At 43.5% G+C, this 15,000-nt stretch overlaps 1 protein-coding gene across 1 annotated transcript in view; it reads right to left on the reverse strand.

Annotated features, from left to right (window-relative positions):
* Window positions 1-12,401, reverse strand: part of PCB (Pyruvate carboxylase) — a 38,902-nt gene extending 26,501 nt beyond the window's left edge. Inside the window, exon 1 of the mRNA XM_086538842.1 lies at window positions 12,259-12,401. The gene's annotated coding sequence lies outside the window, so the exon portion shown is untranslated. The remainder of the gene's footprint in view (window positions 1-12,258) is intronic.
* Window positions 12,402-15,000: the final 2,599 nt, after the last annotated feature.

Below are 15,000 nucleotides of genomic sequence, written 5' to 3' on the forward strand. Positions count from 1 at the left end.
CAAACGAACAAAAAAAAAAAAAAACATATACCACACCACATACCACACACAAACAAACATACACACACATATACATAACCTCAAGGAGGATAACAAGCAAGATGCTCTTACCATATTCAAAACGAACCCAGCGGCTTTCAGCGGAACAAGCGTTGCTTTTGCACTTAACACTGAGCCTTACTTTGTGGTGGTGAGCATTTGCTTGCAGCAATTCCTAGAGTAACAGACACCTACGGCCACACAGAGATGCATGCTTACATCCTTGCTTTCTTACATTAATTCACACACACATTTGCACCCTATTTTTTTTAGATATACTCACCGGTAGAACCCGTCTCCCTCCCATATAGTGAGAGACCTACTCCCATTTCTTGTCACTTTCACCACATTCACATTCCCGTCTAAACATTTCACACAGGCTATTCTGGCATTCAATTGTCAAGAGCATTTGATAAAACAATTAAATGTCATAATTTTCATTAGACAGGATCCGGTGAACCTATTACAATCAAATTTCGTGCATTTGTCTTTTAGAATACAATTAATTTTCCGACTCATTTATACATCCTTCGATATTAAAATCTACAACTATAATACACACCAAAATTCGGTAAAATCTGAACAGTATGATGAAACAAGATAGAAAAAGTAAATATTACTTTCACCGGACGCAACGGACTTGACTATAACCGCGCGCGGGCGCGCGCACGCACGCATACACACACACACACACACACACACACACACACACACACACACACACACACACACACACACACACACACACACACACACACACACACACACAGAGAGTAAAGGAATTTGTTTCCATTTCATTGTATATAAACAATCAAAGTCGAACGGGTCTATAAGGGGGATAATGAAAAAAAGTGAATGGCCTACATAGTGTCCCGATGTCATCACGGAGAAGACGAATACCGACTGTAATCTATCATCGTTAATTTGTTAACATACTGACAGATATCTAGGACAAAATTGCGTTTATTGTGTTGGGAATAATCATGCATCATTTCATTTTATCATCCGTATGTTTGTCTACACTGTCATCGATTTTAATATTAGCGTAACTCTCTTCATTACCTTTGTAATTCTCTTGTTCTTTATAACAAGTGACAGAGGAGGTAGAATACTAACAAAAGCAGCAGTGAAGAGCGCGCATTAAAGAGAAACGAATATTAACAATAACAATAACAACAATAATAATAATAATAATAATAATAATAATGACAAATAAAGGTGACAGTAAAAATTATCATCATCATTGTTTATAAAAGTATCTAAAATATTGAAAACAATGATGACGACGATGACACATCACATCCCCCTCCCTCCTCCACAGATGAATGCACTGACCTAGAAGACGTCCTTATCATCCCTGCGATTAGATATTAAAACGATCTCTTGATCCCCGTCAACGATAATAAAAAACGGAAGAATATTCACTACAGCTGATTATAAAAGACTATGATGGAATACTACACAACGTATATATATATACAGAGAGACTGTAGAGGTGTGATATTTTTTTGGTGGGAAAAAAATTGACTTCCGGTAATGGAAATAAATACTGAATCACAGCTTTGAAATCAAATCGAATCCTATCTCAAATCCTCTGTTTGGTTGTAAAACTAATCTTTCAAAACAAACTACTCAAAAAAATGTGGACATTTCTCTCACCGTGACAACGCATTCGTGTGTCGCTGTTTTTCGCCAACTCACGTTACTCTTTGCCCACCTGCCCCCTTCCTTCCTTCCCCCTAAAAAAAAGTATATAAAAATAAGGAACATTTGTCTCTGGAAAAGACTGAAAAATACATACATACACAAATCACAGTATTAAGTCCATCCAGAAATGTGTTAAATGGCAAAAATCGAAACGCGGCTACAGCCATTGGTCACGCAATGCATGTAAACTCAGCGTGGGGTCTGGCACTAACATGCGCCCCGACGAGTGCCACGATAAGGCACTCCACCCACCCCCCTCCCCGCTTCCCTACCTGTCACACAACTACACTTCTTACGTATGTGTGTTCATGTGTGTGTGTGTGTGTGTGTGTGTGTGTGTGTGTGTGTGTGTGTGTGTGTGTGTGTGTGTGTGTGTGTGTGTGTGTGTGTGTGTGTGTGTGTGTGTGTTTGTGTGTGTGTGAGGGATAGGGATAGGGATAGGGATAGGGATAGGGATAGGGATAGGGAGGAAGGGAGAGAGAGAGAGAGAGAGAGAGAGAGAGAGAGAGAGAGAGAGAGAGAGAGAGAGAGAGAGAGAGAGAGAGAGAGAGAGAGAGAGAGAGAGAGAGAGGGAGAGAGAGAGAGAGGGAGAGGGAGAGAGAGGGAGAGGGAGAGGGAGAGGGAGAGGGAGAGGGAGAGGGAGAGAGAGGGAGAGAGGGAGAGAGAGAGGGAGAGAGAGAGAGAGAGAGAGAGAGAGAGGGGGAGAGAGAGAGAAAGGGAGAGGGAGAGGGAGAGTCGTGCGTACGCATAGCTAAAGCATTCGATTTGGTGTTGATATTGACAATTAAGCCAGAGATGCAAGCCACCGCCACACCTTCCGCCAAGAGGCTCTCTCAAGGTTGGGGTGAATAACCAGCGCATCCTGTGGCTCAGATTAAAGAGAGTGATCGCCCTCAATGGGACTGCCATCAGACTCATTAAACCGAGAAAGAAAACGCACGTTTCTGAAAAGCCGCGATGAGGAGCGCACGCAAATAAAAGCCCGAGTCGTCGTGCCAACAGAACACGACAGAAGCACGGCACGGCAGAGATATGCGATCGTGTGTCAGACAACCACTTAATAAAAATAATAATGTCAAAATAGAACAGCACATGCCAAAAAACCCTTATTTGATAATTGCGGAGCTGTACGCATCTACCGCAGGCTCTGCAGACGATGCCAGTCAACAGAACCAACTATTGTCAATAAAAGGCTATGCACAGACTGTCACAATCTCCTGAGCACACAAAACGAGACGGGGAGGAGGAAACAAACAGCTAGAGGAAAATGGAGAGAGGAAGCCAAAATAACAGCTGATGGAAAGCGACGACACGTACCGGCGAGCTCGGCAGAGCTTGCGGAAGGTTCTCTCCCTCCGACCGCCAGACACACACTGAGCTGTGGTGGTGGTCTGCCAGGTTGCGTCAAACAACCGACCTGATCACGTGACCAAACCGGGCCTGCGTTAACCTTCCTTTCTCCCAATCGTAAACTTTCCGTCTCTATCTCTTTCTTTGTCTTTCTGTCTCTCTTCAACCATCATCACTCTCGTCACCTTCTACCTCTTTCTCTCTATCCTAACTAACTCCGCAGCTTTCCCTTCCCCCCCCTTCTCCCACATGATTTCAAATTATCATCAATCTATCCCTTTCTTTATTACACCTACAAATCCCGGCATTTCCACGCCAAGAGATCGTGGCACCCAAATGCAATGCTATATTTCACTAACGGCGTTGGGGGTGCCACAATCAAGCGTCATCGGGGAAAAAAGGTGCCTGCCAGCTACGGTTTTATGGCAGGTGGATATATAGGTCGTCACACTCACACAGCCTTCTCCCTTCACCCATAGGCTTTGACAGGGGAAGAGCTTGCTGGAGAATTTGCGGAGAAAAAGGGTGAGGAGAGAGATGTACGGATGGAGGAAGAGGTAAGAAAATTGAATACATGAATAATCGTGTTGTTAAGAAGGATGGCTCAGATAGAGACAGATAGAAAGATAGATGAAGAGAAGCAGGTAGACAAGGAGAGAAGAGAGATGACGATAAACGAGAGAAAAATACCAAAACTACAAACACAAGGACGATCTCAGCGATCCTTCCCTTCTTACTACGCACTTGCGTTTGTGACGCACTGTGTTCATCGGCCTTGCGTGTGCCTGAACTGGATGCCTCGTGATGGGTAGGGGCACGGGGTAACCGGGAGGGAGTGGAGGGGAAGTGGTGACCATATAGGGTAGAGGGAGAGGAAAGGAGGCAAAGGGTTACCAGAAGGTGTGGTGGAGGGCGGGTGAGGAAAGGTAGGAGGTGGGGGAGGGGAGTCACCCGGGCGAAGCAAACAAGAGGACGGGAAAAAACCGGAACGTTTTCACGAGGAGACCACGTGCTTCCTCCAAGCTACCCAGCCGCCTGTCGCCCAGTGCCCGGTCGCCCACGCCTCTCGGTTGCACGGCAGCATCGTCTGCTCCTTTCTACCTTTAAGGGTCAGAGAGGACTTCTACTGCTTCTACCCCTTTTGTTTCCGTGTTGGGTTTTAGTCTTGCGGTTTATGCCTTGTATGTGTGACTCTGGCTGGAAGAGTGGACGAAGTTATAGAAAGCGAAACAAAGGCTAATTTACTAGTTAATGGAAAATAAGAGTCACGGAAATAAAAAGCAAAAACAATATAGCTGTTACCTATTAATGCTTTTTTAAAAATCATACACAATTGTTTCCTATATCGCCATCACTAAATTTCTACTTCTCGTAGAAAGCTGAATTTGGGCTCATTTTGAAAAGAAGATTGAACTTCAAGCTGAATTTGCGAAAATACGTATATAAAAAAATAACATATGCGAACTGAAATTAGCCGATGATGAAAACATAATTCATTATGTCGTGTGAATAATATACCTGTAGAAGGAAAGCTCACTATGCACAAAATATATTTATTTGAAAGCGAGACAACAGTTTTATAACCCACCTCGATTCCATTTTCATCTGAAGATGGAATCCAGGTGGATTCTGAAATTGATGTCTCACTTTCAAATAAATCTGTTTTGCCATCCTGTCGTAATTTTTCAAGAAAAAACTAATTAGAGTTATATGCAATTTAGATTTTTCCTTTAAGGGACAGAGGAATACATTTTATTTTAATCTTCATACTTTCTTGTCTTTTGCCCATTACCAAACGTGGGAAATAAGTAATTTCTTCGGGTTTCCCAAGCGCCAAGCACTTTTTTCATAAATACGAAACAGTATCTATCATATTTTGATGAACTGGGTTCCATTTCAAAGAGAAAGGATTGCTGATATGAGAAGTAAAAACATGCGCGGAAAGAAGACAAAAAAACAATAGTTGAAATCTGCCGATAGGTAAAATTTTTCACACTTTTTACGAACAATAATCTATTAGGAAAATACTGAGACAGAAGCATTGCATACTTTGTTTTTACGAGGTACAATATTTCCTTTCCAATTCGTAAGTTTTTGTATGTTGCTCATCCATAACACGGGGAAACACAAAACTCGCCAAGGACTGCTTCTTTGTATATATGCTTTAACATCATACTTATTATCTGTTGTAGAAAGTTGAACATGATCTTATTTTGATTGATACAATGAAAAAAATACTTATAATAAAAATAACAGAAATTACAATTTATAAAAGACCCATCACCTTTAACGGCATACTCAGTAATACGTTTCTGACAAAACTGAAGACTGAACCTCCGCATCTTGCCGGAAATCGAACCTTGTCAAAGAATCGGACCTTCCGACAAACGACCAAGGTCTCTGGGTCTTCCTCTTGTTGCGACTGATAAGAGACAGAGGCCGGTGGCGATCTGTGGTAGCCAACATCTTCAATGATAAGGCACATTAGTAAAGTAAGACAGTTTTAGTGCGAGGTGATATGGGTTAGACAATATGTTTGCGACGATGTGAAGACACTTTGCGAGATGAGAGATGTTTCGCAATAACTGCCTCACGTTTCTTAAGTCACCGAAAGGGAACGAACATTACGTGAGAACAGCGGTCTGTAAAAGCACTGACGAAATTCCACACTGACACCAATAATTCACATCAAACAGATGTACCTCACCAGCACTTTCCGAGCTCAATTTTACAGGACAAACCGCGATTGTATTTCTCCCCTGACAGCTAGATACACTGGCGTGCCGTGCCTGTATTACAATGCATCCACCCGTCACTTTGGGAACGGAACTGTTAGTGGTTTGGTAAAGAAAAGTGTGTCACGAGGAGAAAATTCATTCCTGCGAGAAACGCTGTCAACGCCCCGCTTTCGTTGTGGGTCCAAGATGGAACTATAAACATATATATATATATACAAGAAACAAACGCCCACACCCACGAAAATAAAAAGATGCTTCCAGACGCATATGTATGCGCTCACAAACGCAAACAAACACACACATATGGATGATAGAAAAATCCACGTAATGATATATGGAATCAGCAATCAATGCACAGCCTCCTTTCCCACAATGCCCCTGCCGAAAGCGAAACAAATGATATTCATGCGATTTCCATGAACTCTAACTCCTCCCCCCACCCCTTCCCTTAGCTACCCCGCATCCTCCAAACCACACAAATATTGATCCTTCAACTTCTTCTCCTTCTCCTTCTCCTTCTCCTTATCCTCCTCCTCCTCTTCTTCTTCTTCTCTCTCCTTACCTTCTTCCTCCTTGTCCTCCTCCCCTTCCTCTTTTCCCATCCTCCTCCTCCCCTTCCTCTTCCTTTTCCCCTCTTCCCCATCCTCCTCCTACTCCTCCTCCCCCCTCACCTTCCTTCTTCCCGTCGCCTTCTTTTTCCTTCCCCTCCCCCCCCCACCCTCGCGGCCGTGATCTGGGCTGGCACTGGACGTAAAATGCCCCTTTAAAAAGCTAAAGGCTCTGGTTGGTATCGGTCGAACTTGGCACCCTGCCCGGTCGACCACTGCTCTCTCTCTCTCTCTCTCTCTCTCTCTCTCTCTCTCTCTCTCTCTCTCTCTCTCTCTCTCTCTCTCTCTCTCTCTCTCTCTCTCCTGTTATCGGGCGTTATTCCTATCCCGAGTCTGACGAAGAAGCGAGGAACTGGAAAGTGTCGATAACGTGGAAATAAAGAGACGGCAGATGGCGTTTTCTTTCGAAGTCCGAAAGAAAACGGAAATAATACAGATGAAACAATAGTCAATATGCACAAGAAATGTGAAAAAATCCCAGCAGTCATTCTTTTTAAGCCGACATCATCGCGTCAGTCTAACGTAATAAAGAGACGTACCCTAAGTTCCCGAGACTAGGTCGAATAAAGGGGAAAGGACGGAGGCGAGAGAGATCAAGGATGCTGAGGACACGTGCACGGACGGGGGGACACGAGGCGGCAACGAGGAAATAATGGACAAGAGGGATACTTCGATCCTTCCCCTGTCCTGCTCGCGCAAGCAGTGTTGCAAGCAATGACCGGAGGGCAGATCTCAATCTCCGAGGCCTTGGCTTTACACAAGACGACGAACCATTCCTTGAATTTTGTGGATCCGCGAACCGATGTCCCCACTCAGACCACTGAATCAAAATTTCATAGATATGTTTTGAGTTATGGCTTCGGGGAAAGGGGAAAGGGGGAAGGGGATGGAGAAGTGGTAAAGGTTGAGTAACGATACACAGATATCGTATCAAGAAGATGCGACGCTGCTTTCGAAACGCCCATTATTCCTGTCTCTGCAACTTCATGTCACGTGACCGACTTTCCAGGAATGCATGAGAATCTTGCCCTCTGATGCCATATGAGATACCATTGTTTATGTTTAAGAGAATCTATTTCAGTGTAATCATATTGCTTTATAATACCCTGTGTAATACAACTAAACTATTTTTTTTAATCTTTGCGTCTAATATCTTGAAATAAATGTAGGGGGGAGGGAGAGCGAGATTGTTCTGCTGGGCACTCTGGGGAGGCGCGCGCGCGCACACGCACACGCACACGCACACGCACACGCACACGCACACGCACACGCACACGCACACGCACACGCACACACACATACACAGACACACACACGTGTACCCGACATCTCGGTACTTCTAACCTCGTATTAATTTTTCTCCCAAGGAACGTATGGTATGCCGCGTTACTTGCTCATCGACCGGGTACACATCGTCCTGTATATCGAAAAGCCATAAACGGAAATTCGCATGACAGTGGCCTCTGTGGTATGCTACTTATTTACACGTCTATACCAGTGGACTCTAGCTTGCGGGCCATGGCATAAATTCCTGCATGCTATACACAATTAGATAATGCGCTAAAAACATAAGCTAAGAAATACTAAACTGCCTGTTACATATTATCAAACACGTCTGTTCCACCAATGGAACTACTTTTTACTAACGCATTACGGACGGGGGATAGATTCGCTTACCCAGTCTCCAGGGTGGGTTTTATTTCAAAGTAAGACAGCTTCACGAACATACCTTGACGTTTCTCATTCTCTTTAGGTCATTCATTGTAAAGCTAGAGCTATTTTTGTGTTTTCATTTTTGTATGTTTTGCTATATTTAGAGACATATCTGTCATATCACAGGCTCTAGCAAGGCTACAGTTGACTAAAATTTTAGTCCATATCAGCTCCTCATTTTCTTTATACTCAGTGTGATAGAAGTATTGCTGTTTTATGGGAGGACAAAAAGCAACTTTATTTTTTCGTACTTATATACTGTCATGAACGAATATGAAACATGACCATCCACAATGAAGATAACATGAAGAGATAGGGAAGAGGAAGGAAACTTGTGTTTATGACTGTTGGTGCCACAGTGGAAGGCATCCCTACTGGCACAGGGTCACATTGTAGACACTGGAAATGGTTTGAGACACCTTCCTCTCCCCGTTCTGCTTCCACATCCTTCATCTGCGGTACTTTAGAACAAGAGGTCGGCAACTTGCTGTGTGCCATCGTTCTATAAAGATAGACCTTGCTAGAGACTTGTGGATGGGTGCCATTCAAGGCTCTCTTTCCTGCTGGTTCTAGAAGAAATTGGTGCCATCTAGGTTTTGGATGTTATGTGAAACTCATATTGCTTAATATTACGGCAATTATACTAATTACGACTGCAGCTGTTATCATCACTCACTCATTACACATGGCAAAAATAACACTGATCCAAAATCTCCGAACATGATGTACGTCATGACGCCCGTCGTCAGGCCAGAGCTCCTGCGTCATGTACGTCATGACACCTGAATGCAATGGGTTTCCCAATTTTATTAAGAAAACAAGTTTAGGTGGACGCAAAGAAGAGAGAATTCATATTCTCAATTTGAAGGTCAGTGGGCCATGGGTATAGGTATGCCAGCAGTAAAGCATGGTCTCCAGAAGTTAGAAAACTTCTGGTCTATACCAAAATGACATTATATATATATATATATATATATATATATAAATATATATATATATATATATATATATATATATATACACTTGTACCTGTAATAATCAAACTTATGATAAAAAAATGTAATACTGTTTGAGCCTGCATCTCTACTTAACTTACAATAACACTAACTGGACACACTGTGTCTTATCATTCGATGTAGCACTTGCATACCTAATGTATATGATGTGTCATATTTTATATGATAGTTTTACAATGGACTGAAATGCACCAACGAAATAAAATACGAATTTCCGCTTAAACAAAACCATAAGACATACATTCGTGTAGTCGCGGCAGTTTTGATAAGCCGAAAGAATGACCTCAACGAAGGCCAACGGAAACTAAAGCAAGCAAATAAAACAATTTCAAAGTCATATAACAAAGAACACTCGATTCGTCGTGTCGCCGGTTTCAAAATCCAGGAAAATTCTCTTTTGGATGACAACTGGTATAAGGTCTATGTCCATATATACATGATGAAGTCAGACATGCTCTTTAGCCATCATTTTTTAATTACTTTACAACAGATGCGAAAATGGATATGGTATGCCAAACTGTCTACACGCGTGATATTCATTAAAAAACAAAATTAATTGATATAAATATTCTCTTTTCTTTCTCTTTCTCTTTCTCTTTCTCACGCTCACTCGCTCTCGCTCTCGCTCTCCTATTTTCCTCTTCAGCTACCTCCTGCAACAGGGTACACCAGGAATATCAACCGGCTAGCCTTGAAGACAGTGTTCGCAGCGGGTCGGGTGCGCAGATCAGGGAGAGCGAGGAAGGATGATGAAAATGGTGATGATGATGATGAGGAAGAGGAGGAGGAAAAAGATAAGGAATAAAAGGGTGACAATAATGATGATGATGATGATGAGATAGACGGAGAAGATGAAGAGGAGGTGGCAATAAGGGAAGAAAGAGAATAAAGATGAAGACGAGGAGGCAATAAGGAAAGAAAGAGAAGAAAGATGAAGACGAGGAGGCAATAAGGGAAGAAAGAGAATAAAGATGATGACTACTCAGTAGGCCGTACGATGTGCATGCGAGAAAACAACTAATAATATGTAAGACGTTTAACATGCAAATACTGTATACTTCAGACAAGGATCATGCATAAAAAATGGGGCGAGGGGATTTCTATCGGTGTGTATCTGTGAGGACCTATGGCGGTGGTTAGTAGCTGAGTTTGTGTGTGAAGGACTGTTTTTGAGGGAAAATAAACAGAAACTACTGTATATGCGCGTGGATGACTGTGTGAATGATTGTATGACTGGGTGAGTGAGTGAGTATGTGTATCTGCGTGCGACGTGGGTGAGTGAGTGTGTGTAAGTGAATAAATAACCGTTAGGCAAACGGAGAGAATTTGAGTGCTTGTGTGCCTGAGTGCAAACGCAGCGACGGCTCCGCACTGCCCACTCCTGCACCCTCTGCCCTTTCATAAATAAAACTCACTTGTCCATAACAAAGGATTCTCAATTACTTCTCCATCGGCCAAAAGCCAATACATCGGTAGTTCAATTACATCGATAATGATGGCAGTAATTGAGACTCAACAAAATTCACCCTCCCTCACCCAAACACACACACACACACACACACACACACACACACACACACACACACACACACACATGTATTGGCCATTGGATCTTTATGCTGACAGAGTACTTGTTTTTTTTCTATTTTTTGTAGCGTTCAGGTAAAAATGAATGAGTAACTTCAAATCTCAACATCACAACACGCTTTATCACGATCGCTTTACGTAACAAACGTAACACTAGAACCAACCACCGTCTATTAGTGTAGTCTAAGTACTAAGAAGGTAATGGACCTTAACGACCGTCTTACGCATTGACGTCTATAGTTGTGTGACCTTGAGCAAGCGCTACGTGACCTTGAAGGCGTAGGTGTCGAGGGGCTCAAGGCCAGGGAGCATGGGCAGGGACGGAGACAAGGAAGTGCTACGTTTTGGGGTAAGGAGTAAGGCGTAAGGCGTAAGGTTAAGGGTTAAGGGTAAGGTGTAAGGGGTAAGGGTTAGGGGTAAAGGCAAGGGGGTGGGGGAAGGGGAAGGGATAGGGGGAGGGGGGGGGAAGTGGTATGGCTTAGGGCATGGCTTAGGGGTATGGGTATGGGTATGGGTATGGGTATGGGTATGGGTATGGGTAGTGGAAATGGTAAGGTGAGGTTAGGGGGAGAAAGACGCAGAGGAGAGGAAGGAAACATATGATATGGACTTCTATTGTGCGAAAAAACAACATAAGGTAACTAGAGTTGTGGTGTATGCGAGAGACGTCTTTGCTTTGCTTTGTGGGGTCATCATTACTTAGGTCATTCTATTTTCCTGAGTAACTGCTCAGTAACAAGAAGCTTCCTTAATGAAACGACGAGTTCAGCTACACCAAAGGCGGTTTGCAAAGAGCGTGGGCGTGTCGCTGGCCGTCTGTTGTACGTAAACATAAACCTCCTTAACTGATCGACTCGCAGAAAACGATCATGTCAAGGACAGACTATTCCAAAAATAATACACTGAACTCTGATAACAAGAAAAATAGGAACAGGGTGGTTCAATCACCCACATGCCGATAATACACGGTCTCTTACCCAACCAAGGCGATAAAGATAATCAATCTAATGAGAATATAATCTCCGGAGACGGTAGCATACCCGGAACACGGCAGGTGCCACATGCTACAAAAGCTTCGCGTGCACAGGGCCGCTATTCATCACACTCACACTTACAATGGTCGAACAACAATACGTAAGATATAAATATAAATATAAGTATACACTCGCGTTCCCGCACACACATACACATACACAATGGCTTACACGTCGCGTCGTTCGAATGGATCACATGCGGAATGAAATCAATATTGATTCGTCTGGCACTCCTTGTCTGTAGTGCCTGCAGGGCGGAGAATGGCATACCTCAGCAATGACTTATGTATCAGTTTTTACAGTCGATTCTTCCTAGATGAATGAGCGAATAGCGTCCTACAAGGAGAAAATTGACGAGGTAATCCACATAGTAAATGAAGTATGCGAAAATGATTTATTGTGTAGCAAAAGCACACGCTAGCCGCAGTAACAACCTACAACGAAAGAAAATATAACGACGACTCACTTCTCCACTTGAGTCACACGACACGACTCGTTCAAGGCCCAGCTGAAGCGAAGCCAGTCCAGTTCCCTCCGCGCCCTTCCTTCCTCGGCCGCCGTCTGACGACAACTGAACGCCCCACGCCATCTCGCTAGCTGAACACGCAGCTGATCGCGGGTTCAGCAACGCACGGTGTCCCTTTTCCTCGTTTTTACACGGCCCGAAAAGTCTGAACGTCTCTCGATCGGGTGATCAAAACGTGTGGGGTAAAAGCAGGGCATCTAAGGCAAGCAAACAAGCAGAGAGGTTAGGCTGCCTTACCGGGATCTCAAGGTAGACAAATGCAAGATGATGTTCCTTCAACTCGTGCATATGCAGGCCTCAAAGTCCGTGATAAGCGACGCATGCAATGTTGTTGCTACTCGGGCTGCATACGACTTTTGATTGGCTATTCGACGGCACACACCCCTTGCATGATCCGCGGTGACTGGCGGTTTCCCGAACACACCTACGGTACAGAGGGCGCTGATTGGTCGCTCTAAAAGCTTAGCCCGATGGGAGAGGGGGGTGGGGGCAAAAACAAGTTTCAAGGGTATGCCATCAAAGCAGTAAACAGGTCTACTGACATTCTGGCTGCCCGAACTCACTGCCGTGTAAAATCAAGAATATTAATACAAAAAGAAAACAGATACTGTCACGGCTTCTACTCTTGGCGGGTCGTCCCGAAACACTTGTGGCAACAACTGTGACGTCAGAGGTATGCCGGAGGTTATCCACGTCCTCTAAAGGTCATTAAAATATTTATCAAACAGATGCATTTCCCAATTTATACATAAATACATATATACACATGCATGTGTATGTACATATGTATATATGTGTGTGTGTGTATGTGTGTGTGTATGTGTGTGTATGTGTGTGTATGTGTGTGTATGTATGTGTGTGTGTGTGTGTGTGTGTGTGTGTGTGTGTGTGTGTGTGTGTGTGTGTGTGTGTGTGTGTGTGTGTGTGTGTGTGTGTGTGTGTGTGTGTGTGTGTGTGTGTGTGTATGTATGTATATATATACATATACATATATACATATATATAAAGTGGCGTAAAAGGCCCTAAAATCCATCAAAAGACACAAACATAGTAAGTGCCCAAAGTAGCCTAAGCTGCATTTGATTACTACTTCATCGCGAGTTAATGGCACTAAACAACCTTGCTGAGGTTATAAACATTCAAGCAAAATGGACCAGCCTCTAAACTATCGTTATACATACATACATCTATATGTGTGTGTGTGTGTGTATGATACATATATACATAATTACATATACATTTCTTCATTCTCTCCCTCCCTCCCTCCCGCCCGATATTTATCCCTACATCTCTACTTCCACGCCATACCCACCCCCTCCCCGCTAATAACACACTCGATCCCACAATAACACACACCAAACACGCTACTGTCTCCAAGGAATCGGTATCTGTGACTTCTATCTTGTATTTGTATATTTTCGCTTTGAGTTTCCTACTGCGCACTTGTACCTTTAACTACACTCTTATCCTTCTTTCAATAAAAAAAACTTGTATGGGCTAGTCTGGATGTTTGTGTACTTTTGTGTTTGTGTGTGTGTGTGTGTGTGTGTGTGTGTGTGTGTGTGTGTGTGTGTGTGTGTGTGTGTGTGTGTGTGTGTGTGTGTGTGTGTGTGTGTGTGTGTGTGTGTGTGTGTGTGTGTGTGTGTGCGCGTGCGGGCGCGCGCGCGTGTGTTTATATTTGTGTCTGTACCATTCTCTCATTCTCACTCTTTCTCTTTCTCTCTCTCTCTCTACCTCCTCCTCCTAAGCCACTGAAAATTAGCAACGCGAGTTACCGTAGCAACAACACTTAATCAAAGCGGTTGCCATGGCTACGGGCATACCAGGGTCATTCAGGCACTCACAGGATCTCTGTAGCATCTCGTTGTCCTCACAATTAAAATATTATGTCCATTAGCCTTGGTACAAACATGAATTCATAACAAGGAAAGATGTAAATCATACCATAAAAATAATATATATTTTTCTCTTCAGTTCAAAAATATTAGACTATTGAGTATTCTCGCTAACCACTTTCTCGCTAAACATTCATGTGTGTTCTTGTTGCCAGAAGTCACTCCATTCTAGAATGCAGCGCCGTCCGTTCATGCATATGCACTTGTAGTTTTTGTTCCGTTTGTCTACGTGAGATGTCTTGCCAGAGGAGGGAGAAATGGACGAGAAAATGTTTTAAAAAGTGGGAAACAATCTAAAGATGCATTTTTGGGGGGTTCTGCATTTTAAAAATGCAGTATAAAATGGTTAATTTTCCTTATTTTTAAGTTATGTCTATTCTTACTTTCTTTCTCTTTCTACTTCTTCCTCTGTCAGTTCATCTTAATTCCTCTTCTCCTCCACAGTCTCCTATCTAACCCTTTCCATTTAGTCCTCACTCTTCCAATTCAGACTTTCGCAAAACTTTTGAAACTAAAGAAGACAGAAGAAACCGGCTGGTTTCCTCCTTTCTCACCTCCCTCCACCTCCTTCCTCCTTCCGCTCCTCCCCCATCCCCTCTTCCTTCCTACTTCCCCTCGTACTTCGCCTTCCTTCCTCCGTCACGTCCCCCTCCTTCTCCCTCCCACCATTCCTTCCTCTCCTCCATCCCCTCCTCAATCCCTCCTCCTTCCCCACCCCCTTCCTACCCCTTTCTCTTGGGGGTTCCCTCCTCCATGCGTCTCCCCTCTCCTTCTCCCTCCCACCGCC

Source organism: Penaeus japonicus, unplaced genomic scaffold (assembly GCF_977035675.1).
Source record: "Penaeus japonicus unplaced genomic scaffold, GWHDUDI00000001_assembly GWHDUDI00000008, whole genome shotgun sequence".
Taxonomy (NCBI): domain Eukaryota; kingdom Metazoa; phylum Arthropoda; class Malacostraca; order Decapoda; family Penaeidae; genus Penaeus; species Penaeus japonicus.